Consider the following 26,166-nt stretch of genomic DNA (forward strand, 5'->3'; position numbering starts at 1 on the left):
CCCTGATAAATGAATTTGCCTGGCTCAGAGAAGCTGTCAGTCTGGTCACATTCATACAGATCGCATGGTGGAGGTCCCCAAAAAAACGGCAACATTGATCCACAGGTCGGAGAGGTAGACAGCAAGGTTTAGACAAACCTCAACATGTTTCAAACCAAATGCTAGCCTCTGGGCATTGGGAAATATTGAATATTACAAAATGTTTCCAGCCCGGTTCGAACCGGGGACCTTTCGCGTGTGAGGCGAACGTGATAACCACTACACTACGGAAACCGAACTGATTGGAAAACTAAGGGTGTGACTGACTTTCGCGTGTGAGGCGAACGTGATAACCAATACACTACTGAAACTAAAGTCTGAATAGCAAATACTGAGAAGTGCGAAGGACCAATCTGTTAAAATGTGTTTCCGCCCGGTCTCGAACCGGGGACCTTTCGCGTGTTAGGCGAACGTGATAACCACTACACTACGGAAACCCAATGAGTGGAGTACTAAGGGTGTGGCTGACTTTGGCTGGGTGGGACATTTATCGCTCTCAGAACCTAATGAAATCAGAAATTGCTTAGTCAATTAATTAAACAGTAAGGCTTGAGAAGCCGGGAATTATTGTGTGCAGCGGCTCTTGGAAGAGGCTTGGTGGTTCAAAACTTCTTCCATTTAAGAGTGATGGAAGCCACTGTGTTCTTGGGTACCTTCATTGCTGCAGAAATGACCAATCATTTGAATTTACCACAGGTGGACTCCAATCAAGTTGAAGAAACATCTCAAGGATGATCAATGGAAACAGGATGGACCTGAGCTCAATTTCCAGCCTCATAGCAAAGGGTCTGAAAACGTACGTAAATAAGGTATTTTTAAAATATTTAATGGGTATTATGGCTCTTTCTGTGGTACTCAATTTGGGATATTATGTGAGGTAGACATGAGAAGCCGGGAATTATCGTGTGCAGCCGGAACTTGGAAGAGGCTTGGTGGTTCCAAACTTCTTCTATTTAAGAGTGATGGAAGCCACTCTGTTCTTGGGTACCTTCAATGCTGCAGAAATGACCAATCATTTGAATTTACCACAGGTGGACTCCAATCAAGTTGAAGAAACATCTCAAGGATGATCAATGGAAACAGGATGGACCTGAGCTCAATTTCCAGCCTCATAGCAAAGGGTCTGAAAATGTATGTAAATAAGGTATTTTTAAAATATTTTTTCATTAATAAAAACTATATGTTATCGCTTTGTCATTATGTGGGATTGTGTGTAGATAGATTTTATTTTATTTCATCCATTTTAGTATAAGGCTGTAACGTAACAAAATGTGGAAAAAAGTAAGGGGTCTGAAAACTTTCCGAATGCACTGTACCTATGCAGGCTAGCTTCTTTTCCTTTGCTAGCCAGCCAACTAAATCTATCACACAATCACATCAAGCAGCTGAAATGACAGAAAACAATCTACATTTTTGTTTGTTTTACCTTGGATTATATTGCCATTTCTTTGGATATATCCATTACAATGACCCTGATAAATGAATTTGCCTGGCTCAGAGAAGCTGTCAGTCTGGTCACATTCATACAGATCGCATGGTGGAGGTCCCCCAAAAAACGGCAACATTGATCCACAGGTCGGAGAGGTAGACAGCAAGGTTTAGACAAACCTCAACTGTTTCAAACCAAATGCTAGCCTCTGGGCATTGGGAAATACTGAATATTACCAAATGTTTCCGCCCGGTTTCGAACCGGGGACCTTTCGCGTGTGAGGCAAACGTGATAACCACTACACTACTGAAACTAAAGTCTGAATAGCAAATACTGAGAAGTGCGAAGGACCAATTTGTAAAATGTGTTTCCGCCCAGTCTCGAACCGGGGACCTTTCGCGTGTTAGGCCAAACGTGATAACCACTACACTACGGAAACCCAATGAGTTGAATACTAAGGGTGTGGCTGACTTTGGCTGGGTGGGACATTTATCGCTCTCAGAACCTAATGATATCAGAAATTACTTAGTCAATTAATTAAACAATAAGGCTTGAGAAGCCGGGAATTATTGTGTGCAGCGGCTCTTGGAAGAGGCTTGGTGGTTCAAAACTTCTTCCATTTAAGAGTGATGGAAGCCACTGTGTTCTTGGGTACCTTCAATGCTGCAGAAATGACCAATCATTTGAATTTACCACAGGTGGACTCCAATCAAGTTGAAGAAACATCTCAAGGATGATCAATGGAAACAGGATGGACCTGAGCTCAATTTCCAGCCTCATAGCAAAGGGTCTGAAAACGTACGTAAATAAGGTATTTTTAAAATATTTAATGGGTATTATGGCTCTTTCTGTGGTACTCAATTTGGGAATATTATGTGTAGGTAGACATGAGAAGCCTGGAATTATCGTGTGCAGCCGGAACTTGGAAGAGGCTTGGTGGTTCCAAACTTCTTCTATTTAAGAGTGATGGAAGCCACTCTGTTCTTGGGTACCTTCAATGCTGCAGAAATGACCAATCATTTGAATTTACCACAGGTGGACTCCAATCAAGTTGAAGAAACATCTCAAGGATGATCAATGGAAACAGGATGGACCTGAGCTCAATTTCCAGCCTCATAGCAAAGGGTCTGAAAATGTATGTAAATAAGGTATTTTTAAAATATTTTTTTCATTAATAAAAACTATATGTTATCGCTTTGTCATTATGTGGTATTGTGTGTAGATAGATTTTATTTTATTTCATCCATTTTAGTATAAGGCTGTAACGTAACAAAATGTGGAAAAAAGTAAGGGGTCTGAAAACTTTCCGAATGCACTGTACCTATGCAGGCTAGCTTCTTTTCCTTTGCTAGCCAGCCAACTAAATCTATCACACAATCACATCAAGCAGCTGAAATGACAGAAAACGATCTACATTTTTGTTTGTTTTACCTTGGATTATATTGCCATTTCTTTGGATATATCCATTACAATGACCCTGATAAATGAATTTGCCTGGCTCAGAGAAGCTGTCAGTCTGGTCACATTCATACAGATCGCATGGTGGAGGTCCCCAAAAAAACGACAACATTGATCCACAGGTCGGAGAGGCAGACAGCAAGGTTTAGACAAACCTCAACTGTTTCAAACCAAATGCTAGCCTCTGGGGATTGGGAAATATTGAATATTACAAAATGTTTCCGCCCGGTTTCGAACCTGGGACCTTTCGCGTGTGAGGCGAACGTGATAACCACTACACTACGGAAACCGAATGATTGGAAAACTAAGGGTGTGACTGACTTTCGCGTGTGAGGCGAACGTGATAACCAATACACTACTGAAACTAAAGTCTGAATAGCAAATACTGAGAAGTGCGAATGACCAATTTGTTAAAATGTGTTTCCGCCCGGTCTCGAACCGGGGACCTTTCGCGTGTTAGGCGAACGTGATAACCACTACACTACGGAAACCCATTGAGTGGAGTACTAAGGGTGTGGCTGACTTTGGCTGGGTGGGACATTTATCGCTCTCAGAACCTAATGAAATCAGAAATTACTTAGTCAATTAATTAAACAATAAGGCTTGAGAAGCCGGGAATTATTGTGTGCAGCGGCTCTTGGAAGAGGCTTGGTGGTTCAAAACTTATTCCATTTAAGAGTGATGGAAGCCACTGTGTTCTTGGGTACCTTCAATGCTGCAGAAATGACCAATCATTTGAATTTACCACAGGTGGACTCCAATCAAGTTGAAGAAACATCTCAAGGATGATCAATGGAAACAGGATGGACCTGAGCTCAATTTCCAGCCTCATAGCAAAGGGTCTGAAAACGTACGTAAATAAGGTATTTTTAAAATATTTAATGGGTATTATGGCTCTTTCTGTGGAACTCAATTTGGGATATTATGTGAGGTAGACATGAGAAGCCGGGAATTATCGTGTGCAGCCGGAACTTGGAAGAGGCTTGGTGGTTCCAAACTTCTTCTATTTAAGAGTGATGGAAGCCACTGTGTTCTTGGGTACCTTCAATGCTGCAGAAATGACCAATCATTTGAATTTACCACAGGTGGACTCCAATCAAGTTGAAGAAACATCTCAAGGATGATCAATGGAAACAGGATGGACCTGAGCTCAATTTCCAGCCTCATAGCAAAGGGTCTGAAAATGTATGTAAATAAGGTATTTTTAAAATATTTTTTTCATTAATAAAAACTATATGCTATCGCTTTGTCATTATGTGGTATTGTGTGTGGATAGATTTTATTTTATTTCATCCATTTTAGTATAAGGCTGTAACGTAACAAAATGTGGAAAAAAGTAAGGGGTCTGAAAACTTTCCTGAATGCACTGTACCTATGCAGGCTAGCTTCTTTTCCTTTGCTAGCCAGCCAACTAAATCTATCACACAATCACATCAAGCAGCTGAAATGACAGAAAACGATCTACATTTTTGTTTGTTTTACCTTGGATTATATTGCCATTTCTTTGGATATATCCATTACAATGACCCTGATAAATGAATTTGCCTGGCTCAGAGAAGCTGTCAGTCTGGTCACATTCATACAGATCACATGGTGGAGGTCCCCAAAAAAACGGCAACATTGATCCACATGGTCGGAGAGGTAGACAGCAAGGTTTAGACAAACCTCAACAGTTTCAAACCAAATGCTAGCCTTTTGGCATTGGGAAATATTGAATATTACAAAATGTTTCCGCCCGGATTCGAACCGGGGACCTTTCGCGTGTGAGGCAAACGTGATAACCACTACACTACGGAAACCGAACTTTTGGAAAACTAAGGGTGTGACTGACTTTCGCGTGTGAGGCGAACGTGATAACCAATACACTACTGAAACTAAAGTCTGAATAGCAAATACTGAGAAGTGCGAAGGACCAATTTGTTAAAATGTGTTTCCGCCCGGTCTCGAACCGGGGATCTTTCGCGTGTTAGGCGAACGTGATAACCACTACACTACGGAAACCCAATGAGTGGAGTACTAAGGGTGTGGCTGACTTTGGCTGGGTGGGACATTTATCGCTCTCAGAACCTAATGAAATCAGAAATTGCTTAGTCAATTAATTAAACAGTAAGGCTTGAGAAGCCGGGAATTATTGTGTGCAGCGGCTCTTGGAAGAGGCTTGGTGGTTCAAAACTTCTTCCATTTAAGAGTGATGGAAGCCACTGTGTTCTTGGGTACCTTCATTGCTGCAGAAATGACCAATCATTTGAATTTACCACAGGTGGACTCCAATCAAGTTGAAGAAACATCTCAAGGATGATCAATGGAAACAGGATGGACCTGAGCTCAATTTCCAGCCTCATAGCAAAGGGTCTGAAAACGTACGTAAATAAGGTATTTTTAAAATATTTAATGGGTATTATGGCTCTTTCTGTGGTACTCAATTTGGGATATTATGTGAGGTAGACATGAGAAGCCGGGAATTATCGTGTGCAGCCGGAACTTGGAAGAGGCTTGGTGGTTCCAAACTTCTTCTATTTAAGAGTGATGGAAGCCACTCTGTTCTTGGGTACCTTCAATGCTGCAGAAATGACCAATCATTTGAATTTACCACAGGTGGACTCCAATCAAGTTGAAGAAACATCTCAAGGATGATCAATGGAAACAGGATGGACCTGAGCTCAATTTCCAACCTCATAGCAAAGGGTCTGAAAATGTATGTAAATAAGGTATTTTTAAAATATTTTTTCATTAATAAAAACTATATGTTATCGCTTTGTCATTATGTGGGATTGTGTGTAGATAGATGTTATTTTATTTATCCATTTTAGTATAAGGCTGTAACGTAACAAAATGTGGAAAAAAGTAAGGGGTCTGAAAACTTTCCGAATGCACTGTACCTATGCAGGCTAGCTTCTTTTCCTTTGCTAGCCAGCCAACTAAATCTATCACACAATCACATCAAGCAGCTGAAATGACAGAAAACAATCTACATTTTTGTTTGTTTTACCTTGGATTATATTGCCATTTCTTTGGATATATCCATTACAATGACCCTGATAAATGAATTTGCCTGGCTCAGAGAAGCTGTCAGTCTGGTCACATTCATACAGATCGCATGGTGGAGGTCCCCAAAAAACGGCAACATTGATCCACAGGTCGGAGAGGTAGACAGCAAGGTTTAGACAAACCTCAACTGTTTCAAACCAAATGCTAGCCTCTGGGCATTGGGAAATACTGAATATTACCAAATGTTTCCGCCCGGTTTCGAACCGGGGACCTTTCGCGTGTGAGGCAAACGTGATAACCACTACACTACTGAAACTAAAGTCTGAATAGCAAATACTGAGAAGTGCGAAGGACCAATTTGTAAAAATGTGTTTCCGCCCAGTCTCGAACCGGGGACCTTTCGCGTGTTAGGCAAACGTGATAACCACTACACTACGGAAACCCAATGAGTTGAATACTAAGGGTGTGGCTGACTTTGGCTGGGTGGGACATTTATCGCTCTCAGAACCTAATGATATCAGAAATTACTTAGTCAATTAATTAAACAATAAGGCTTGAGAAGCCGGGAATTATTGTGTGCAGCGGCTCTTGGAAGAGGCTTGGTGGTTCAAAACTTCTTCCATTTAAGAGTGATGGAAGCCACTGTGTTCTTGGGTACCTTCAATGCTGCAGAAATGACCAATCATTTGAATTTACCACAGGTGGACTCCAATCAAGTTGAAGAAACATCTCAAGGATGATCAATGGAAACAGGATGGACCTGAGCTCAATTTCCAGCCTCATAGCAAAGGGTCTGAAAACGTACGTAAATAAGGTATTTTTAAAATATTTAATGGGTATTATGGCTCTTTCTGTGGTACTAAATTTGGAATATTATGTGTGGTAGACATGAGAAGCCTGGAATTATCGTGTGCCGCCGGAACTTGGAAGAGGCTTGGTGGTTCCAAACTTCTTCTATTTAAGAGTGATGGAAGCCACTCTGTTCTTGGGTACCTTCAATGCTGCAGAAATGACCAATCATTTGAATTTACCACAGGTGGACTCCAATCAAGTTGAAGAAACATCTCAAGGATGATCAATGGAAACAGGATGGACCTGAGCTCATTTTCCAACCTCATAGCAAAGGGTCTGAAAATGTATGTAAATAAGGTATTTTTAAAATATTTTTTCATTAATAAAAACTATATGTTATCGCTTTGTCATTATGTGGGATTGTGTGTAGATAGATTTTATTTTATTTAATCAATTTTAGTATAAGGCTGTAACGTAACAAAATGTGGAAAAAAGTAAGGAGTCTGAAAACTTTCCGAATGCACTGTACCTTTGCAGACTAGCTTCTTTTCCTTTGCTAGCCAGCCAACTAAATCTATCACACAATCACATCAAGCAGCTGAAATGACAGAAAACAATCTACATTTTTGTTTGTTTTACCTTGGATTATATTGCCATTTCTTTGGATATATCCATTACAATGACCCTGATAAATGAATTTGCCTGGCTCAGAGAAGCTGTCAGTCTGGTCACATTCATACAGATCGCATGGTGGAGGTCCCCAAAAAAACGGCAACATTGATCCACAGGTCGGAGAGGTAGACAGCAAGGTTTAGACAAACCTCAACTGTTTCAAACCAAATGCTAGCCTCTGGGCATTGGGAAATATTGAATATTACAAAATGTTTCCGCCCGGTTTCGAACCTGGGATAACCACTACACTACGGAAACCGAATGATTGGAAAACTAAGGGTGTGACTGACTTTCGCGTGTGAGGCGAACGTGATAATCAATACACTACTGAAACTAAAGCCTGAATAGCAAATACGCGAAGGTGCGAAGGACCAATTTGTTAAAATGTGTTTCCGCCCGGTCTCGAACCGGGGACCTTTCGCGTGTTAGGCGAACGTGATAACCACTACACTACGGAAACCCATTGAGTGGAGTACTAAGGGTGTGGCTGACTTTGGCTGGGTGGGACATTTATCGCTCTCAGAACCTAATGAAATCAGAAATTACTTAGTCAATTAATTAAACAATAAGGCTTGAGAAGCCGGGAATCATTGTGTGCAGCGGCTCTTGGAAGAGGCTTGGTGGTTCAAAACTTCTTCCATTTAAGAGTGATGGAAGCCACTGTGTTCTTGGGTACCTTCAATGCTGCAGAAATGACCAATCATTTGAATTTACCACAGGTGGACTCCAATCAAGTTGAAGAAACATCTCAAGGATGATCAATGGAAACAGGATGGACCTGAGCTCAATTTCCAGCCACATAGCAAAGGGTCTGAAAACGTACGTAAATAAGGTATTTTTAAAATATTTAATGGGTATTATGGCTCTTTCTGTGGTACTCAATTTGGGATATTATGTGAGGTAGACATGAGAAGCCGGGAATTATCGTGTGCAGCCGGAACTTGGAAGAGGCTTGGTGGTTCCAAACTTCTTCTATTTAAGAGTGATGGAAGCCACTGTGTTCTTGGGTACCTTCAATGCTGCAGAAATGACCAATCATTTGAATTTACCACAGGTGGACTCCAATCAAGTTGAAGAAACATCTCAAGGATGATCAATGGAAACAGGATGGACCTGAGCTCAATTTCCAGCCTCATAGCAAAGGGTCTGAAAATGTATGTAAATAAGGTATTTTTAAAATATTTTTTTCATTAATAAAAACTATATGTTATCGCTTTGTCATTATGTGGTATTGTGTGTAGATAGATTTTATTTTATTTCATCCATTTTAGTATAAGGCTGTAACGTAACAAAATGTGGAAAAAAGTAAGGGGTCTGAAAACTTTCCGAATGCACTGTACCTATGCAGGCTAGCTTCTTTTCCTTTGCTAGCCAGCCAACTAAATCTATCACACAATCACATCAAGCAGCTGAAATGACAGAAAACAATCTACATTTTTGTTTGTTTTACCTTGGATTATATTGCAATTTCTTTGGATATATCCATTACAATGACCCTGATAAATGAATTTGCCTGGCTCAGAGAAGCTGTCAGTCTGGTCACATTCATACAGATCTCATGGTGGAGGTCCCCAAAAAAACGGCAACATTGATCCACAGGTCGGAGAGGTAGACAGCAAGGTTTAGACAAACCTCAACTGTTTCAAACCAAATGCTAGCCTCTGGGCATTGGGAAATATTGAATATTACAAAATGTTTCCGCCCGGTTTCGAACAGGGGACCTTTCGCGTGCGAAGCGAACGTGACAACCACTACACTACTGAAACTAAAGTCTGAATAGCAAATACTGAGAAGTGCGAAGGACCAATTTGTTCAAATGTTTTTCCGCCCGGTCTCGAACCGGGGACCTTTCGCGTGTTAGGCGAACATGATAACCACTACACTACGGAAACCCAATGAGTGGAGTACTAAGGGTGTGGCTGACTTTGGCTGGGTGGGACATTTATCGCTCTCAGAACCTAATGAAATCAGAAATTGCTTAGTCAATTAATTAAACAGTAAGGCTTGAGAAGCCGGGAATTATTGTGTGCAGCGGCTCTTGGAAGAGGCTTGGTGGTTCAAAACTTCTTCCATTTAAGAGTGATGGAAGCCACTGTGTTCTTGGGTACCTTCATTGCTGCAGAAATGACCAATCATTTGAATTTACCACAGGTGGACTCCAATCAAGTTGAAGAAACATCTCAAGGATGATCAATGGAAACAGGATGGAGCTGAGCTCAATTTCCAGCCTCATAGCAAAGGGTCTGAAAACGTACGTAAATAAGGTATTTTTAAAATATTTAATGGGTATTATGGCTCTTTCTGTGGTACTCAATTTGGGATATTATGTGAGGTAGACATGAGAAGCCGGGAATTATCGTGTGCAGCCGGAACTTGGAAGAGGCTTGGTGGTTCCAAACTTCTTCTATTTAAGAGTGATGGAAGCCACTCTGTTCTTGGGTACCTTCAATGCTGCAGAAATGACCAATCATTTGAATTTACCACAGGTGGACTCCAATCAAGTTGAAGAAACATCTCAAGGATGATCAATGGAAACAGGATGGACCTGAGCTCAATTTCCAACCTCATAGCAAAAGGGTCTGAAAATGTATGTAAATAAGGTATTTTTAAAATATTTTTTCATTAATAAAAACTATATGTTATCGCTTTGTCATTATGTGGGATTGTGTGTAGATAGATGTTATTTTATTTTATCCATTTTAGTATAAGGCTGTAACGTAACAAAATGTGGAAAAAAGTAAGGGGTCTGAAAACTTTCCGAATGCACTGTACCTATGCAGGCTAGCTTCTTTTCCTTTGCTAGCCAGCCAACTAAATCTATCACACAATCACATCAAGCAGCTGAAATGACAGAAAACAATCTACATTTTTGTTTGTTTACCTTGGATTATATTGCCATTTCTTTGGATATATCCATTACAATGACCCTGATAAATGAATTTGCCTGGCTCAGAGAAGCTGTCAGTCTGGTCACATTCATACAGATCTCATGGTGGAGGTCCCCAAAAAAAACGGCAACATTGATCCACAGTCGGAGAGGTAGACAGCAAGGTTTAGACAAACCTCAACTGTTTCAAACCAAATTGCTAGCCTCTGGGCATTGGGAAATATTGAATATTACAAAATGTTTCCGCCCGGTTTCGAACAGGGGACCTTTCGCGTGCGAAGCGAACGTGACAACCACTACACTACTGAAACTAAAGTCTGAATAGCAAATACTGAGAAGTGCGAAGGACCAATTTGTTCAAATGTTTTTCCGCCCGGTCTCGAACCGGGGACCTTTCGCGTGTTAGGCGAACATGATAACCACTACACTACGGAAACCCAATGAGTGGAGTACTAAGGGTGTGGCTGACTTTGGCTGGGTGGGACATTTATCGCTCTCAGAACCTAATGAAATCAGAAATTGCTTAGTCAATTAATTAAACAGTAAGGCTTGAGAAGCCGGGAATTATTGTGTGCAGCGGCTCTTGAAGAGGCTTGGTGGTTCAAAACTTCTTCCATTTAAGAGTGATGGAAGCCACTGTGTTCTTGGGTACCTTCATTGCTGCAGAAATGACCAATCATTTGAATTTACCACAGGTGGACTCCAATCAAGTTGAAGAAACATCTCAAGGAGATCAATGGAAACAGGATGGAGCTGAGCTCAATTTCAGCCTCATAGCAAAGGGTCTGAAAACGTACGTAAATAAGGTATTTTAAAATATTTAATGGGTATTATGGCTCTTTCTGTGGTACTCAATTTGGGATATTATGTGAGGTAGACATGAGAAGCCGGGAATTATCGTGTGCAGCCCGGAACTTGGAAGAGGCTTGGTGGTTCCAAACTTCTTCTATTTAAGAGTGATGGAAGCCACTCTGTTCTTGGGTACCTTCAATGCTGCAGAAATGACCAATCATTTGAATTTACCACAGGTGGACTCCAATCAAGTTGAAGAAACATCTCAAGGATGATCAATGGAAACAGGATGGACCTGAGCTCAATTTCCAACCTCCATAGCAAAGGGTCTGAAAATGTATGTAAATAAGGTATTTTTAAAATATTTTTTCATTAATAAAAAACTATATGTTATCGCTTTGTCATTATGTGGGATTGTGTGTAGATAGATGTTATTTTATTTTATCCATTTTAGTATAAGGCTGTAACGTAACAAAATGTGGAAAAAAGTAAGGGGTCTGAAAACTTTCCGAATGCACTGTACCTATGCAGGCTAGCTTCTTTTCCTTTGCTAGCCAGCCAACTAAATCTATCACACAATCACATCAAGCAGCTGAAATTGACAGAAACAATCTACATTTTGTTTGTTTTACCTTGGATTATATTGCCATTTCTTTGGATATATCCATTACAATGACCCTGATAAATGAATTTGCCTGGCTCAGAGAAGCTGTCAGTCTGGTCACATTCATACAGATCGCATGGTGGAGGTCCCCCAAAAAACGGCAACATTGATCCACAGGTCGGAGAGGTAGACAGCAAGGTTTAGACAAACCTCAACTGTTTCAAACCAAATGCTAGCCTCTGGGCATTGGGAAATACTGAATATTACCAAATGTTTCCGCCCGGTTTCGAACCGGTGGACCTTTCGCGTGTGAGGCAAACGTGATAACCACTACACTACTGAAACTAAAGTCTGAATAGCAAATACTGAGAAGTGCGAAGGACCAATTTGTAAAAATGTGTTTCCGCCCTGTCTCGAACCGGGGACCTTTCGCGTGTTAGGCAAACGTGATAACCACTACACTACTGAAACCCAATGAGTTGAATACTAAGGGTGTGGCTGACTTTGGCTGGGTGGGACATTTATCGCTCTCAGAACCTAATGATATCAGAAATTACTTAGTCAATTAATTAAACAATAAGGCTTGAGAAGCCGGGAATTATTGTGTGCAGCGGCTCTTGGAAGAGGCTTGGTGGTTCAAAACTTCTTCCATTTAAGAGTGATGGAAGCCACTGTGTTCTTGGGTACCTTCAATGCTGCAGAAATGACCAATCATTGAATTTACCACAGGTGGACTCCAATCAAGTTGAAGAAACATCTCAAGGATGATCAATGGAAACAGGATGGACCTGAGCTCAATTTCCAGCTCATAGCAAAGGGTCTGAAAACGTACGTAAATAAGGTATTTTTAAAATATTTAATGGGTATTATGGCTCTTTCTGTGGTACTAAATTTGGAATATTATGTGTGGTAGACATGAGAAGCCTGGAATTATCGTGTGCCGCCGGAACTTGGAAGAGGCTTGGTGGTTCCAAACTTCTTCTATTTAAGAGTGATGGAAGCCACTCTGTTCTTGGGTACCTTCAATGCTGCAGAAATGACCAATCATTTGAATTTACCACAGGTGGACTCCAATCAAGTTGAAGAAACATCTCAAGGATGATCAATGGAAACAGGATGGACCTGAGCTCATTTTCCAACCTCATAGCAAAGGGTCTGAAAATGTATGTAAATAAGGTATTTTTAAAATATTTTTTCATTAATAAAAACTATATGTTATCGCTTTGTCATTATGTGGGATTGTGTGTAGATAGATTTTATTTTATTTAATCAATTTTAGTATAAGGCTGTAACGTAACAAAATGTGGAAAAAAGTAAGGGGTCTGAAAACTTTCCGAATGCACTGTACCTTTGCAGACTAGCTTCTTTTCCTTTGCTAGCCAGCCAACTAAATCTATCACACAATCACATCAAGCAGCTGAAATGACAGAAAACAATCTACATTTTTGTTTGTTTTACCTTGGATTATATTGCCATTTCTTTGGATATATCCATTACAATGACCCTGATAAATGAATTTGCCTGGCTCAGAGAAGCTGTCAGTCTGGTCACATTCATACAGATCGCATGGTGGAGGTCCCCAAAAAAACGGCAACATTGATCCACAGGTCGGAGAGGTAGACAGCAAGGTTTAGACAACCTCAACTGTTTCAAACCAAATGCTAGCCTCTGGGCATTGGGAAATATTGAATATTACAAAATGTTTCCGCCCGGTTTCGAACCTGGGATAACCACTACACTACGGAAACCGAATGATTGGAAAACTAAGGGTGTGACTGACTTTCGCGTGTGAGGCGAACGTGATAATCAATACACTACTGAAACTAAAGCCTGAATAGCAAATACGCGAAGGTGCGAAGGACCAATTTGTTTAAAATGTGTTTCCGCCCGGTCTCAACCGGGGACCTTTCGCGTGTTAGGCGAACGTGATAACCACTACACTACGGAAACCCATTGAGTGGAGTACTAAGGGTGTGGCTGACTTTGGCTGGGTGGGACATTTATCGCTCTCAGAACCTAATGAAATCAGAAATTACTTAGTCAATTAATTAAACAATAAGGCTTGAGAAGCCGGGAATCATTGTGTGCAGCGGCTCTTGGAAGAGGCTTGGTGGTTCAAAACTTCTTCCATTTAAGAGTGATGGAAGCCACTGTGTTCTTGGGTACCTTCAATGCTGCAGAAATGACCAATCATTTGAATTTACCACAGGTGGACTCCAATCAAGTTGAAGAAACATCTCAAGGATGATCAATGGAAACAGGATGGACCTGAGCTCAATTTCCAGCCACATAGCAAAGGGTCTGAAAACGTACGTAATAAGGTATTTTTAAAATATTTAATGGGTATTATGGCTCTTTCTGTGGTACTCAATTTGGGATATTATGTGAGGTAGACATGAGAAGCCGGGAATTATCGTGTGCAGCCGGAACTTGGAAGAGGCTTGGTGGTTCCAAACTTCTTCTATTTAAGAGTGATGGAAGCCACTGTGTTCTTGGGTACCTTCAATGCTGCAGAAATGACCAATCATTTGAATTTACCACAGGTGGACTCCAATCAAGTTGAAGAAACATCTCAAGGATGATCAATGGAAACAGGATGGACCTGAGCTCAATTTCCAGCCTCATAGCAAAGGGTCTGAAAATGTATGTAAATAAGGTATTTTTAAAATATTTTTTTCATTAATAAAAACTATATGTTATCGCTTTGTCATTATGTGGTATTGTGTGTAGATAGATTTTATTTTATTTCATCCATTTAGTATAAGGCTGTAACGTAACAAAATGTGGAAAAAAGTAAGGGGTCTGAAAACTTTCCGAATGCACTGTACCTATGCAGGCTAGCTTCTTTTCCTTTGCTAGCCAGCCAACTAAATCTATCACACAATCACATCAAGCAGCTGAAATGACAGAAAACGATCTACATTTTTGTTTGTTTTACCTTGGATTATATTGCCATTTCTTTGGATATATCCATTACAATGACCCTGATAAATGAATTTGCCTGGCTCAGAGAAGCTGTCAGTCTGGTCACATTCATACAGATCGCATGGTGGAGGTCCCCAAAAAAACGACAACATTGATCCACAGGTCGGAGAGGTAGACAGCAAGGTTTAGACAAACCTCAACTGTTTCAAACCAAATGCTAGCCTCTGGGGATTGGGAAATATTGAATATTACAAAATGTTCCGCCCGGTTTCGAACCTGGACCTTTCGCGTGTGAGGCGAACGTGATAACCACTACACTACGGAAACCGAATGATTGGAAAACTAAGGGTGTGACTGACTTTCGCGTGTGAGGCGAACGTGATAACCAATACACTACTGAAACTAAAGTCTGAATAGCAAATACTGAGAAGTGCGAATGACCAATTTGTTAAAATGTGTTTCCGCCCGGTCTCGAACCGGGGACCTTTCGCGTGTTAGGCGAACGTGATAACCACTACACTACGGAAACCCATTGAGTGGAGTACTAAGGGTGTGGCTGACTTTGGCTGGGTGGGACATTTATCGCTCTCAGAACCTAATGAAATCAGAAATTACTTAGTCAATTAATTAAACAATAAGGCTTGAGAAGCCGGGAATTATTGTGTGCAGCGGCTCTTGGAAGAGGCTTGGTGGTTCAAAACTTCTTCCATTTAAGAGTGATGGAAGCCACTGTGTTCTTGGGTACCTTCAATGCTGCAGAAATGACCAATCATTTGAATTTACCACAGGTGGACTCCAATCAAGTTGAAGAAACATCTCAAGGATGATCAATGGAAACAGGATGGACCTGAGCTCAATTTCCAGCCTCATAGCAAAGGGTCTGAAAATGTATGTAAATAAGGTATTTTTAAAATATTTTTTTCATTAATAAAAACGATATGTTATCGCTTTGTCATTATGTGGTATTGTGTGTAGATAGATTTTATTTTATTTCATCCATTTTAGTATAAGGCTGTAACGTAACAAAATGTGGAAAAATGTAAGGGGTCTGAAAACTTTCCGAATGCACTGTACCTATGCTGGCTAGCTTCTTTTCCTTTGCTAGCCAGCCAACTAAATCTATCACACAATCACATCAAGCAGCTGAAATGACAGAAAACGATCTACATTTTTGTTTGTTTTACCTTGGATTATATTGCCATTTCTTTGGATATATCCATTACAATGACCCTGATAAATGAATTTGCCTGGCTCAGAGAAGCTGTCAGTCTGGTCACATTCATACAGATCTCATGGTGGAGGTCCCCAAAAAAAACGGCAACATTGATCCACAGGTCGGAGAGGTAGACAGCAAGGTTTAGACAAACCTCAACTGTTTCAAACCAAATGCTAGCCTCTGGGCATTGGGAAATATTGAATATTACAAAATGTTTCCGCCCGGTTTCGAACCGGGGACCTTTTGCGTGTGAGGCAAACGTGATAACCACTACACTACGGAAACCGAATGATTGGAAAACTAAGGGTGTCACTGACTTTCGCGTGTGAGGCGAACGTGATAACCAATACACTACTGAAACTAAAGTCTGAATAGCAAATACTGAGAAGTGCGAAGGACCAATTTGTTAAAATGTGTTTCCGCCCGGTCCTCGAACCGGGGACCTTTCGCGTGTTAGGCGAACGTGATAACCACTACACTACGGAAACCCATTGAGTGGAGTACTAAGGGTGTGGCTGACTTTGGCTGGGTGGGACATTTATCGCTCTCAGAACCTAATGAAATCAGAAATTACTTAGTCAATTAATTAAACAATAAGGCTTGAGAAGCCGGGAATTATTGTGTGCAGCGGCTCTTGGAAGAGGCTTGGTGGTTCAAAACTTATTCCATTTAAGAGTGATGGAAGCCACTGTGTTCTTGGGTACCTTCAATGCTGCAGAAATGACCAATCATTTGAATTTACCACAGGTGGACTCCAATCAAGTTGAAGAAACATCTCAAGGATGATCAATGGAAACAGGATGGACCTGAGCTCAATTTCCAGCCTCATAGCAAAGGGTCTGAAAACGTACGTAAATAAGGTATTTTTAAAATATTTAATGGGTATTATGGCTCTTTCTGTGGAACTCAATTTGGGATATTATGTGAGGTAGACATGAGAAGCCGGGAATTATCGTGTGCAGCCGGAACTTGGAAGAGGCTTGGTGGTTCCAAACTTCTTCTATTTAAGAGTGATGGAAGCCACTGTGTTCTTGGGTACCTTCAATGCTGCAGAAATGACCAATCATTTGAATTTACCACAGGTGGGACTCCAATCAAGTTGAAGAAACATCTCAAGGATGATCAATGGAAACAGGATGGACCTGAGCTCATTTTCCAACCTCATAGCAAAGGGTCTGAAAATGTATGTAAATAAGGTATTTTAAAATATTTTTTCATTAATAAAAACTATATGTTATCGCTTTGTCATTATGTGGGATTGTGTGTAGATAGATTTTATTTTATTTAATCAATTTTAGTATAAGGCTGTAACGTAACAAAATGTGGAAAAAAGTAAGGGGTCTGAAAACTTTCCGAATGCACTGTACCTTTGCAGACTAGCTTCTTTTCCTTTGCTAGCCAGCCAACTAAATCTATCACACAATCACATCAAGCAGCTGAAATGACAGAAAACAATCTACATTTTTGTTTGTTTTACCTTGGATTATATTGCCATTTCTTTGGATATATCCATTACAATGACCCTGATAAATGAATTTGCCTGGCTCAGAGAAGCTGTCAGTCTGGTCACATTCATACAGATCGCATGGTGGAGGTCCCCAAAAAAAACGGCAACATTGATCCACAGGTCGGAGAGGTAGACAGCAAGGTTTAGACAAACCTCAACTGTTTCAAACCAAATGCTAGCCTCTGGGCATTGGGAAATATTGAATATTACAAAATGTTTCCGCCCGGTTTCGAACCTGGGATAACCACTACACTACGGAAACCGAATGATTGGAAAACTAAGGGTGTGACTGACTTTCGCGTGTGAGGCGAACTTGATAATCAATACACTACTGAAACTAAAGCCTGAATAGCAAATACGCGAAGGTGCGAAGGACCAATTTGTTAAAATGTGTTTCCGCCCGGTCTCAAACCGGGACCTTTCGCGTGTTAGGCGAACGTGATAACCACTACACTACGGAAACCCATTGAGTGGAGTACTAAGGGTGTGGCTGACTTTGGCTGGGTGGGACATTTATCGCTCTCAGAACCTAATGAAATCAGAAATTACTTAGTCAATTAATTAAACAATAAGGCTTGAGAAGCCGGAATCATTGTGTGCAGCGGCTCTTGGAAGAGGCTTGGTGGTTCAAAACTTCTTCCATTTAAGAGTGATGGAAGCCACTGTGTTCTTGGGTACCTTCAATGCTGCAGAAATGACCAATCATTTGAATTTACCACAGGTGGACTCCAATCAAGTTGAAGAAACATCTCAAGGATGATCAATGGAAACAGGATGGACCTGAGCTCAATTTCCAGCCACATAGCAAAGGGTCTGAAAACGTACGTAATAAGGTATTTTTAAAATATTTAATGGTATTATGGCTCTTTCTGTGGTACTCAATTTGGGATATTATGTGAGGTAGACATGAGAAGCCGGGAATTATCGTGTGCAGCCGGAACTTGGAAGAGGCTTGGTGGTTCCAAACTTCTTCTATTTAAGAGTGATGGAAGCCACTGTGTTCTTGGGTACCTTCAATGCTGCAGAAATGACCAATCATTTGAATTTACCACAGGTGGACTCCAATCAAGTTGAAGAAACATCTCAAGGATGATCAATGGAAACAGGATGGACCTGAGCTCAATTTCCAGCCTCATAGCAAAGGGTCTGAAAATGTATGTAAATAAGGTATTTTTAAAATATTTTTTTCATTAATAAAAAACTATATGTTATCGCTTTGTCATTATGTGGTATTGTGTGTAGATAGATTTTATTTTATTTCATCCATTTTAGTATAAGGCTGTAACGTAACAAAATGTGGAAAAAAGTAAGGGGTCTGAAAACTTTCCGAATGCACTGTACCTATGCAGGCTAGCTTCTTTTCCTTTGCTAGCCAGCCAACTAAATCTATCACACAATCACATCAAGCAGCTGAAATGACAGAAAACGATCTACATTTTTGTTTGTTTTACCTTGGATTATATTGCCATTTCTTTGGATATATCCATTACAATGACCCTGATAAATGAATTTGCCTGGCTCAGAGAAGCTGTCAGTCTGGTCACATTCATACAGATCGCATGGTGGAGGTCCCCAAAAAACGACAACATTGATCCACAGGTCGGAGAGGTAGACAGCAAGGTTTAGACAAACCTCAACTGTTTCAAACCAAATGCTAGCCTCTGGGGATTGGGAAATATTGAATATTACAAAATGTTTCCGCCCGGTTTCGAACCTGGGACCTTTCGCGTGTGAGGCGAACGTGATAACCACTACACTACGGAAACCGAATGATTGGAAAACTAAGGGTGTGACTGACTTTCGCGTGTGAGGCGAACGTGATAACCAATACACTACTGAAACTAAAGTCTGAATAGCAAATACTGAGAAGTGCGAATGACCAATTTGTTAAAATGTGTTTCCGCCCGGTCTCGAACCGGGGACCTTTCGCGTGTTAGGCGAATGTGATAACCACTACACTACGGAAACCCATTGAGTGGAGTACTAAGGGTGTGGCTGACTTTGGCTGGGTGGGACATTTATCGCTCTCAGAACCTAATGAAATCAGAAATTACTTAGTCAATTAATTAAACAATAAGGCTTGAGAAGCCGGGAATTATTGTGTGCAGCGGCTCTTGGAAGAGGCTTGGTGGTTCAAAACTTATTCCATTTAAGAGTGATGGAAGCCACTGTGTTCTTGGGTACCTTCAATGCTGCAGAAATGACCAATCATTTGAATTTACCACAGGTGGACTCCAATCAAGTTGAAGAAACATCTCAAGGATGATCAATGGAAACAGGATGGACCTGAGCTCAATTTCCAGCCTCATAGCAAAGGGTCTGAAAATGTATGTAAATAAGGTATTTTTAAAATATTTTTTTCATTAATAAAAACGATATGTTATCGCTTTGTCATTATGTGGTATTGTGTGTAGATAGATTTTATTTTATTTCATCCATTTTAGTATAAGGCTGTAACGTAACAAAATGTGGAAAAATGTAAGGGGTCTGAAAACTTTCCGAATGCACTGTACCTATGCTGGCTAGCTTCTTTTCCTTTGCTAGCCAGCCAACTAAATCTATCACACAATCACATCAAGCAGCTGAAATGACAGAAAACGATCTACATTTTTGTTTGTTTTACCTTGGATTATATTGCCATTTCTTTGGATATATCCATTACAATGACCCTGATAAATGAATTTGCCTGGCTCAGAGAAGCTGTCAGTCTGGTCACATTCATACAGATCTCATGGTGGAGGTCCCCAAAAAAACGGCAACATTGATCCACAGGTCGGAGAGGTAGACAGCAAGGTTTAGACAAACCTCAACTGTTTCAAACCAAATGCTAGCCTCTGGGCATTGGGAAATATTGAATATTACAAAATGTTTCCGCCCGGTTTCGAACCGGGGACCTTTCGCGTGTGAGGCGAACGTGATAACCACTACACTACGGAAACCGAATGATTGGAAAACTAAGGGTGTCACTGACTTTCGCGTGTGAGGCGAACGTGATAACCAATACACTACGGAAACCCATTGAGTGGAGTACTAAGGGTGTGGCTGACTTTGGCTGGGTGGGACATTTATCGCTCTCAGAACCTAATGAAATCAGAAATTACTTAGTCAATTAATTAAACAATAAGGCTTGAGAAGCCGGGAATTATTGTGTGCAGCGGCTCTTGGAAGAGGCTTGGTGGTTCAAAACTTATTCCATTTAAGAGTGATGGAAGCCACTGTGTTCTTGGGTACCTTCAATGCTGCAGAAATGACCAATCATTTGAATTTACCACAGGTGGACTCCAATCAAGTTGAAGAAACATCTCAAGGATGATCAATGGAAACAGGATGGACCTGAGCTCAATTTCCAGCCTCATAGCAAAGGGTCTGAAAACGTACGTAAATAAGGTATTTTTAAAATATTTAATGGGTATTATGGCTCTTTCTGTGGAACTCAATTTGGGATATTATGTGAGGTAGACATGAGAAGCCGGGAATTATCGTGTGCAGCCGGAACTTGGAAGAGGCTTGGTGGTTCCAAACTTCTTCTATTTAAGAGTGATGGAAGCCACTGTGTTCTTGGGTACCTTCAATGCTGCAGAAATGACCAATCATTTGAATTTACCACAGGTGGACTCCAATCAAGTTGAAGAAACATCTCAAGGATGATCAATGGAAACAGGATGGACCTGAGCTCAATTTCCAGCCTCATAGCAAAGGGTCTGAAAATGTATGTAAATAAGGTATTTTTAAATATTTTTTTCATTAATAAAAACTATATGCTATCGCTTTGTCATTATGTGGTATTGTGTGTGGATAGATTTTATTTTATTTCATCCATTTTAGTATAAGGCTGTAACGTAACAAAATGTGGAAAAAAGTAAGGGGTCTGAAAACTTTCTGAATGCACTGTACCTATGCAGGCTAGCTTCTTTTCCTTTGCTAGCCAGCCAACTAAATCTATCACACAATCACATCAAGCAGCTGAAATGACAGAAAACGATCTACATTTTTGTTTGTTTTACCTTGGATTATATTGCCATTTCTTTGGATATATCCATTACAATGACCCTGATAAATGAATTTGCCTGGCTCAGAGAAGCTGTCAGTCTGGTCACATTCATACAGATCACATGGTGGAGGTCCCCAAAAAAACGGCAACATTGATCCACAGGTCGGAGAGGTAGACAGCAAGGTTTAGACAAACCTCAACAGTTTCAAACCAAATGCTAGCCTTTTGGCATTGGGAAATATTGAATATTACAAAATGTTTCCGCCCGGATTCGAACCGGGGACCTTTCGCGTGTGAGGCAAACGTGATAACCACTACACTACGGAAACCGAACTTTTGGAAAACTAAGGGTGTGACTGACTTTCGCGTGTGAGGCGAACGTGATAACCAATACACTACTGAAACTAAAGTCTGAGTAGCAAATACTGAGAAGTGCGAAGGACCAATTTGTTAAAATGTGTTTCCGCCCCGGTCTCGAACCGGGGATCTTTCTCGTGTTAGGCGAACGTGATAACCACTACACTACGGAAACCCAATGAGTGGAGTACTAAGGGTGTGGCTGACTTTGGCTGGGTGGGACATTTATCGCTCTCAGAATCTAATGAAATCAGAAATTACTTAGTCAATTAATTAAACAATAAGGCTTGAGAAGCCGGGAATTATTGTGTGCAGCGGCTCTTGGAAGAGGCTTGGTGGTTCAAAACTTCTTCCATTTAAGAGTGATGGAAGCCACTGTGTTCTTGGGTACCTTCAATGCTGCAGAAATGACCAATCATTTGAATTTACCACAGGTGGACTCCAATCAAGTTGAAGAAACATCTCAAGGATGATCAATGGAAACAGGATGGACCTGAGCTCAATTTCCAGCCTCATAGCAAAGGGTCTGAAAATGTATGTAAATAAGGTATTTTTAAAATATTTTTTTCATTAATAAAAACGATATGTTATCGCTTTGTCATTATGTGGTATTGTGTGTAGATAGATTTTATTTTATTTCATCCATTTTAGTATAAGGCTGTAACGTAACAAAATGTGGAAAAAAGTAAGGGGTCTGAAAACTTTCCGAATGCACTGTACCTATGCTGGCTAGCTTCTTTTCCTTTGCTAGCCAGCCAACTAAATCTATCACACAATCACATCAAGCAGCTGAAATGACAGAAAACGATCTACATTTTTATTTGTTTTACCTTGGATTATATTGCCATTTCTTTGGATATATCCATTACAATGACCCTGATAAATGAATTTGCCTGGCTCAGAGAAGCTGTCAGTCTGGTCACATTCATACAGATCTCATGGTGGAGGTCCCCAAAAAAACGGCAACATTGATCCACAGGTCGGAGAGGTAGACAGCAAGGTTTAGACAAACCTCAACTGTTTCAAACCAAATGCTAGCCTCTGGGCATTGGGAAGTATTGAATATTACAAAATGTTTCCGCCCGGTTTCGAACCGGGGACCTTTCGCGTGTGAGGCGAACGTGATAACCACTACACTACGGAAACCTAATGATTGGAAAACTAAGGGTGTCACTGACTTTCGCGTGTGAGGCGAACGTGATAACCAATACACTACTGAAACTAAAGTCTGAATAGCAAATACTGAGAAGTGCGAAGGACCAATTTGTTAAAATGTGTTTCCGCCCGGTCTCGAACCAGGGACCTTTCGCGTGTTAGGCGAACGTGATAACCACTTCACTACGGAAACCCAATGAGTGGAGTACTTAGGGTGTGGCTGACTTTGGCTGGGTGGGACATTTATCGCTCTCAGAACCTAATGAAATCAGAAATTACTTAGTCAATTAATTAAACAATAAGGCTTGAGAAGCCGGGAATTATTGTGTGCAGCGGCTCTTGGAAGAGGCTTGGTGGTTCAAAACTTCTTCCATTTAAGAGTGATGGAAGCCACTGTGTTCTTGGGTACCTTCAATGCTGCAGAAATGACCAATCATTTGAATTTACCACAGGTGGACTCCAATCAAGTTGAAGAAACATCTCAAGGATGATCAATGGAAACAGGATGGACCTGAGCTCAATTTCCAGCCTCATAGCAAAGGGTCTGAAAACTTACGTAAATAAGGTATTTTTAAAATATTTAATGGGTATTATGGCTCTTTCTGTGGAACTCAATTTGGGATATTATGTGAGGTAGACATGAGAAGCCGGGAATTATCGTGTGCAGCCGGAACTTGGAAGAGGCTTGGTGGTTCCAAACTTCTTCATTTAAGAGAGTGTGGAAGCCACTGTGTTCTTGGGTACCTTCAATGCTGCAGAAATGACCAATCATTTGAATTTACCACAGGTGGACTCCAATCAAGTTGAAGAAACATCTCAAGGATGATCAATGGAAACAGGATGGACCTGAGCTCAATTTCCAGCCTCATAGCAAAGGGTCTGAAAATGTATGTAAATAAGGTATTTTTAAAATATTTTTTTCATTAATAAAAACTATATGTTATCGCTTTGTCATTATGTGGTATTGTGTGTAGATAGATTTTATTTTATTTCATCCATTTTAGTATAAGGCTGTAACGTAACAAAATGTGGAAAAAAGTAAGGGGTCTGAAAACTTTCCGAATGCACTGTACCTATGCAGGCTAGCTTCTTTTCCTTTGCTAGCCAGCCAACTAAATCTATCACACAATCACATCAAGCAACTGAAATGACAGAAAACAATCTACATTTTTGTTTGTTTACCTTGGATTATATTGCCATTTCTTTGGATATATCCATTACAATGACCCTGATAAATGAATTTGCCTGGCTCAGAGAAGCTGTCAGTCTGGTCACATTCATACAGATCTCATGGTGGAGGTCCCCAAAAAAACGGCAACATTGATCCACAGGTCGGAGAGGTAGACAGCAAGGTTTAGACAAACCTCAACTGTTTCAAACCAAATGCTAGCCTCTGGGCATTGGGAAATATTGAATATTACAAAATGTTTCCGCCCGGTTTCGAACCGGGGACCTTTCGCGTGTGAGGCGAACGTGATAACCACTACACTACGGAAACCGAATGATTGGAAAACTAAGGGTTGTCACTGACTTTCGCGTGTGAGGCGAACGTGATAACCAATACACTACTGAAACTAAAGTCTGAATAGCAAATACTGAGAAGTGCGAAGGACCAATTTGTTAAAATGTGTTTCCGCCCGGTCTCGAACCGGGGACCTTTCTCGTGTTAGGCGAACGTGATAACCACTTACACTACGAGAAACCCATGAGTGGAGTACTAAGGGTGTGGCTGACTTTGGCTGGGTGGGACATTTATCGCTCTCAGAACCTAATGAAATCAGAAATTACTTAGTCAATTAATTAACAATAAGGCTTGAGAAGCCGGGAATTATTGTGTGCAGCGGCTCTTGGAAGAGGCTTGGTGGTTCAAAACTTATTCCATTTAAGAGTGATGGAAGCCACTGTGTTCTTGGGTACCTTCAATGCTGCAGAAATGACCAATCATTTGAATTTACCACAGGTGGACTCCAATCAAGTTGAAGAAACATCTCAAGGATGATCAATGGAAACAGGATGGACCTGAGCTCAATTTCCAGCCTCATAGCAAAGGGTCTGAAAACGTACGTAAATAAGGTATTTTTAAAATATTTAATGGGTATTATGGCTCTTTCTGTGGTAACTCAATTTGGGATATTATGTGAGGTAGACATGAGAAGCCGGGGAATTATCGTGTGCAGCCGGAACTTGGAAGAGGCTTGGTGGTTCCAAACTTCTTCTATTTAAGAGTGATGGAAGCCACTGTGTTCTTGGGTACCTTCAATGCTGCAGAAATGACCAATCATTTGAATTTACCACAGGTGGACTCCAATCAAGTTGAAGAAACATCTCAAGGATGATCAATGAAACAGGATGGACCTGAGCTCAATTTCCAGCCTCATAGCAAAGGGTCTGAAAATGTATGTAAATAAGGTATTTTTAAAATATTTTTTTTCATTAATAAAAACTATATGCTATCGCTTTGTCATTATGTGGTATTGTGTGTAGATCGATTTTATTTTATTTCATCCATTTTAGTATAAGGCTGTAACGTAACAAAATGTGGAAAAAAGTAAGGGGTCTGAAAACTTTCCTGAATGCACTGTATCCTATGCAGGCTAGCTTCTTTTCCTTGCTAGCCAGCCAACTAAATCTATCACACAATCACATCAAGCAGCTGAAATGACAGAAAACGATCTACATTTTTGTTTGTTTTACCTTGGATTATATTGCCCATTTCTTTGGATATATCCATTACAATGACCCTGATAAATGAATTTGCCTGGCTCAGAGAAGCTGTCAGTCTGGTCACATTCATACAGATCGCATGGTGGAGGTCCCCAAAAAACGCAACACTTGATCCAAGGTCGGAGAAGGTAGACAGCAAGGTTTAGACAAACCTCAACTGTTTCAACCAACTGCTAGCCTCTGGGATGGGAAATATGAATATTACAAAATGTTTCCGCCCGGTTTCGAACCCGGGACCTTTCGCGTGTGAGGCGAAACGTGATAACCACTACACTACGGGAAACCGAATGATTGGAAACTAAGGGGTGACTGACTTTCGCCTGTGTGAGTGCGAACGTGATAACCAATCACTACTGAAACTAAAGTCTGAATAGCAATTACTGAGAAGTGCGAAGGACCAATCTGTTAAAATGTGTTCCGCCCGTCTCGAACCGGGGACCTTTCGCGTGTTAGGCGAACGTGATAACCATCTACACTACGAAACCAATGAGTGGAACAACTAAGGGTGTGGCTGACTTTGGCTGGGTGGGACATTTATCGCTCTCAGAACCTAATGATAATCAGAAATTACTTAGTCAATTAATTAACAATAAGGCTTGAGAAGCGGGGAATTATTATGTGCAGCGGCTC

General features: G+C 40.7%; 23 non-coding genes across 23 annotated transcripts; all 23 read right to left on the reverse strand.

Moving 5' to 3' along the window:
• Positions 1-403: 403 nt before the first annotated feature.
• On the reverse strand, positions 404-476 carry trnav-aac. The gene has a single exon. It is a non-coding gene; the product is annotated as a tRNA-Val (tRNA).
• A 1,357-nt stretch (positions 477-1,833) lies between these two features.
• On the reverse strand, positions 1,834-1,907 carry trnav-aac. Its single transcript has one exon. It is a non-coding gene; the product is annotated as a tRNA-Val (tRNA).
• A 1,235-nt stretch (positions 1,908-3,142) lies between these two features.
• On the reverse strand, positions 3,143-3,215 carry trnav-cac. The gene has a single exon. It is a non-coding gene; the product is annotated as a tRNA-Val (tRNA).
• Positions 3,216-3,344: 129 nt separating this feature from the next.
• On the reverse strand, positions 3,345-3,417 carry trnav-aac. The gene has a single exon. It is a non-coding gene; the product is annotated as a tRNA-Val (tRNA).
• Positions 3,418-4,652: 1,235 nt separating this feature from the next.
• Positions 4,653-4,725, reverse strand: trnav-cac. The gene has a single exon. It is a non-coding gene; the product is annotated as a tRNA-Val (tRNA).
• A 129-nt stretch (positions 4,726-4,854) lies between these two features.
• On the reverse strand, positions 4,855-4,927 carry trnav-aac. The gene has a single exon. It is a non-coding gene; the product is annotated as a tRNA-Val (tRNA).
• Positions 4,928-6,283: 1,356 nt separating this feature from the next.
• On the reverse strand, positions 6,284-6,356 carry trnav-aac. Its single transcript has one exon. It is a non-coding gene; the product is annotated as a tRNA-Val (tRNA).
• Positions 6,357-7,765: 1,409 nt separating this feature from the next.
• On the reverse strand, positions 7,766-7,838 carry trnav-aac. The gene has a single exon. It is a non-coding gene; the product is annotated as a tRNA-Val (tRNA).
• Positions 7,839-9,195: 1,357 nt separating this feature from the next.
• Positions 9,196-9,270, reverse strand: trnav-aac. The gene has a single exon. It is a non-coding gene; the product is annotated as a tRNA-Val (tRNA).
• A 1,357-nt stretch (positions 9,271-10,627) lies between these two features.
• On the reverse strand, positions 10,628-10,702 carry trnav-aac. The gene has a single exon. It is a non-coding gene; the product is annotated as a tRNA-Val (tRNA).
• A 2,837-nt stretch (positions 10,703-13,539) lies between these two features.
• On the reverse strand, positions 13,540-13,611 carry trnav-aac. Its single transcript has one exon. It is a non-coding gene; the product is annotated as a tRNA-Val (tRNA).
• Positions 13,612-15,042: 1,431 nt separating this feature from the next.
• trnav-aac lies at positions 15,043-15,115 on the reverse strand. Its single transcript has one exon. It is a non-coding gene; the product is annotated as a tRNA-Val (tRNA).
• An 899-nt stretch (positions 15,116-16,014) lies between these two features.
• Positions 16,015-16,087, reverse strand: trnav-cac. The gene has a single exon. It is a non-coding gene; the product is annotated as a tRNA-Val (tRNA).
• Positions 16,088-16,216: 129 nt separating this feature from the next.
• trnav-aac lies at positions 16,217-16,290 on the reverse strand. Its single transcript has one exon. It is a non-coding gene; the product is annotated as a tRNA-Val (tRNA).
• A 1,410-nt stretch (positions 16,291-17,700) lies between these two features.
• trnav-aac lies at positions 17,701-17,772 on the reverse strand. Its single transcript has one exon. It is a non-coding gene; the product is annotated as a tRNA-Val (tRNA).
• Positions 17,773-19,002: 1,230 nt separating this feature from the next.
• Positions 19,003-19,075, reverse strand: trnav-cac. Its single transcript has one exon. It is a non-coding gene; the product is annotated as a tRNA-Val (tRNA).
• Positions 19,076-19,204: 129 nt separating this feature from the next.
• Positions 19,205-19,277, reverse strand: trnav-aac. Its single transcript has one exon. It is a non-coding gene; the product is annotated as a tRNA-Val (tRNA).
• An 898-nt stretch (positions 19,278-20,175) lies between these two features.
• trnav-cac lies at positions 20,176-20,248 on the reverse strand. Its single transcript has one exon. It is a non-coding gene; the product is annotated as a tRNA-Val (tRNA).
• A 1,308-nt stretch (positions 20,249-21,556) lies between these two features.
• trnav-cac lies at positions 21,557-21,629 on the reverse strand. Its single transcript has one exon. It is a non-coding gene; the product is annotated as a tRNA-Val (tRNA).
• A 129-nt stretch (positions 21,630-21,758) lies between these two features.
• On the reverse strand, positions 21,759-21,832 carry trnav-aac. Its single transcript has one exon. It is a non-coding gene; the product is annotated as a tRNA-Val (tRNA).
• Positions 21,833-22,730: 898 nt separating this feature from the next.
• Positions 22,731-22,803, reverse strand: trnav-cac. The gene has a single exon. It is a non-coding gene; the product is annotated as a tRNA-Val (tRNA).
• Positions 22,804-22,932: 129 nt separating this feature from the next.
• trnav-aac lies at positions 22,933-23,005 on the reverse strand. The gene has a single exon. It is a non-coding gene; the product is annotated as a tRNA-Val (tRNA).
• Positions 23,006-24,237: 1,232 nt separating this feature from the next.
• On the reverse strand, positions 24,238-24,310 carry trnav-cac. Its single transcript has one exon. It is a non-coding gene; the product is annotated as a tRNA-Val (tRNA).
• Between the last annotated feature and the right edge of the window lie 1,856 nt (positions 24,311-26,166).

The sequence above is a fragment of the Oncorhynchus mykiss genome, unplaced genomic scaffold (genome assembly GCF_013265735.2).
Source record: "Oncorhynchus mykiss isolate Arlee unplaced genomic scaffold, USDA_OmykA_1.1 un_scaffold_658, whole genome shotgun sequence".
Taxonomy (NCBI): Eukaryota; Metazoa; Chordata; class Actinopteri; order Salmoniformes; family Salmonidae; genus Oncorhynchus; species Oncorhynchus mykiss.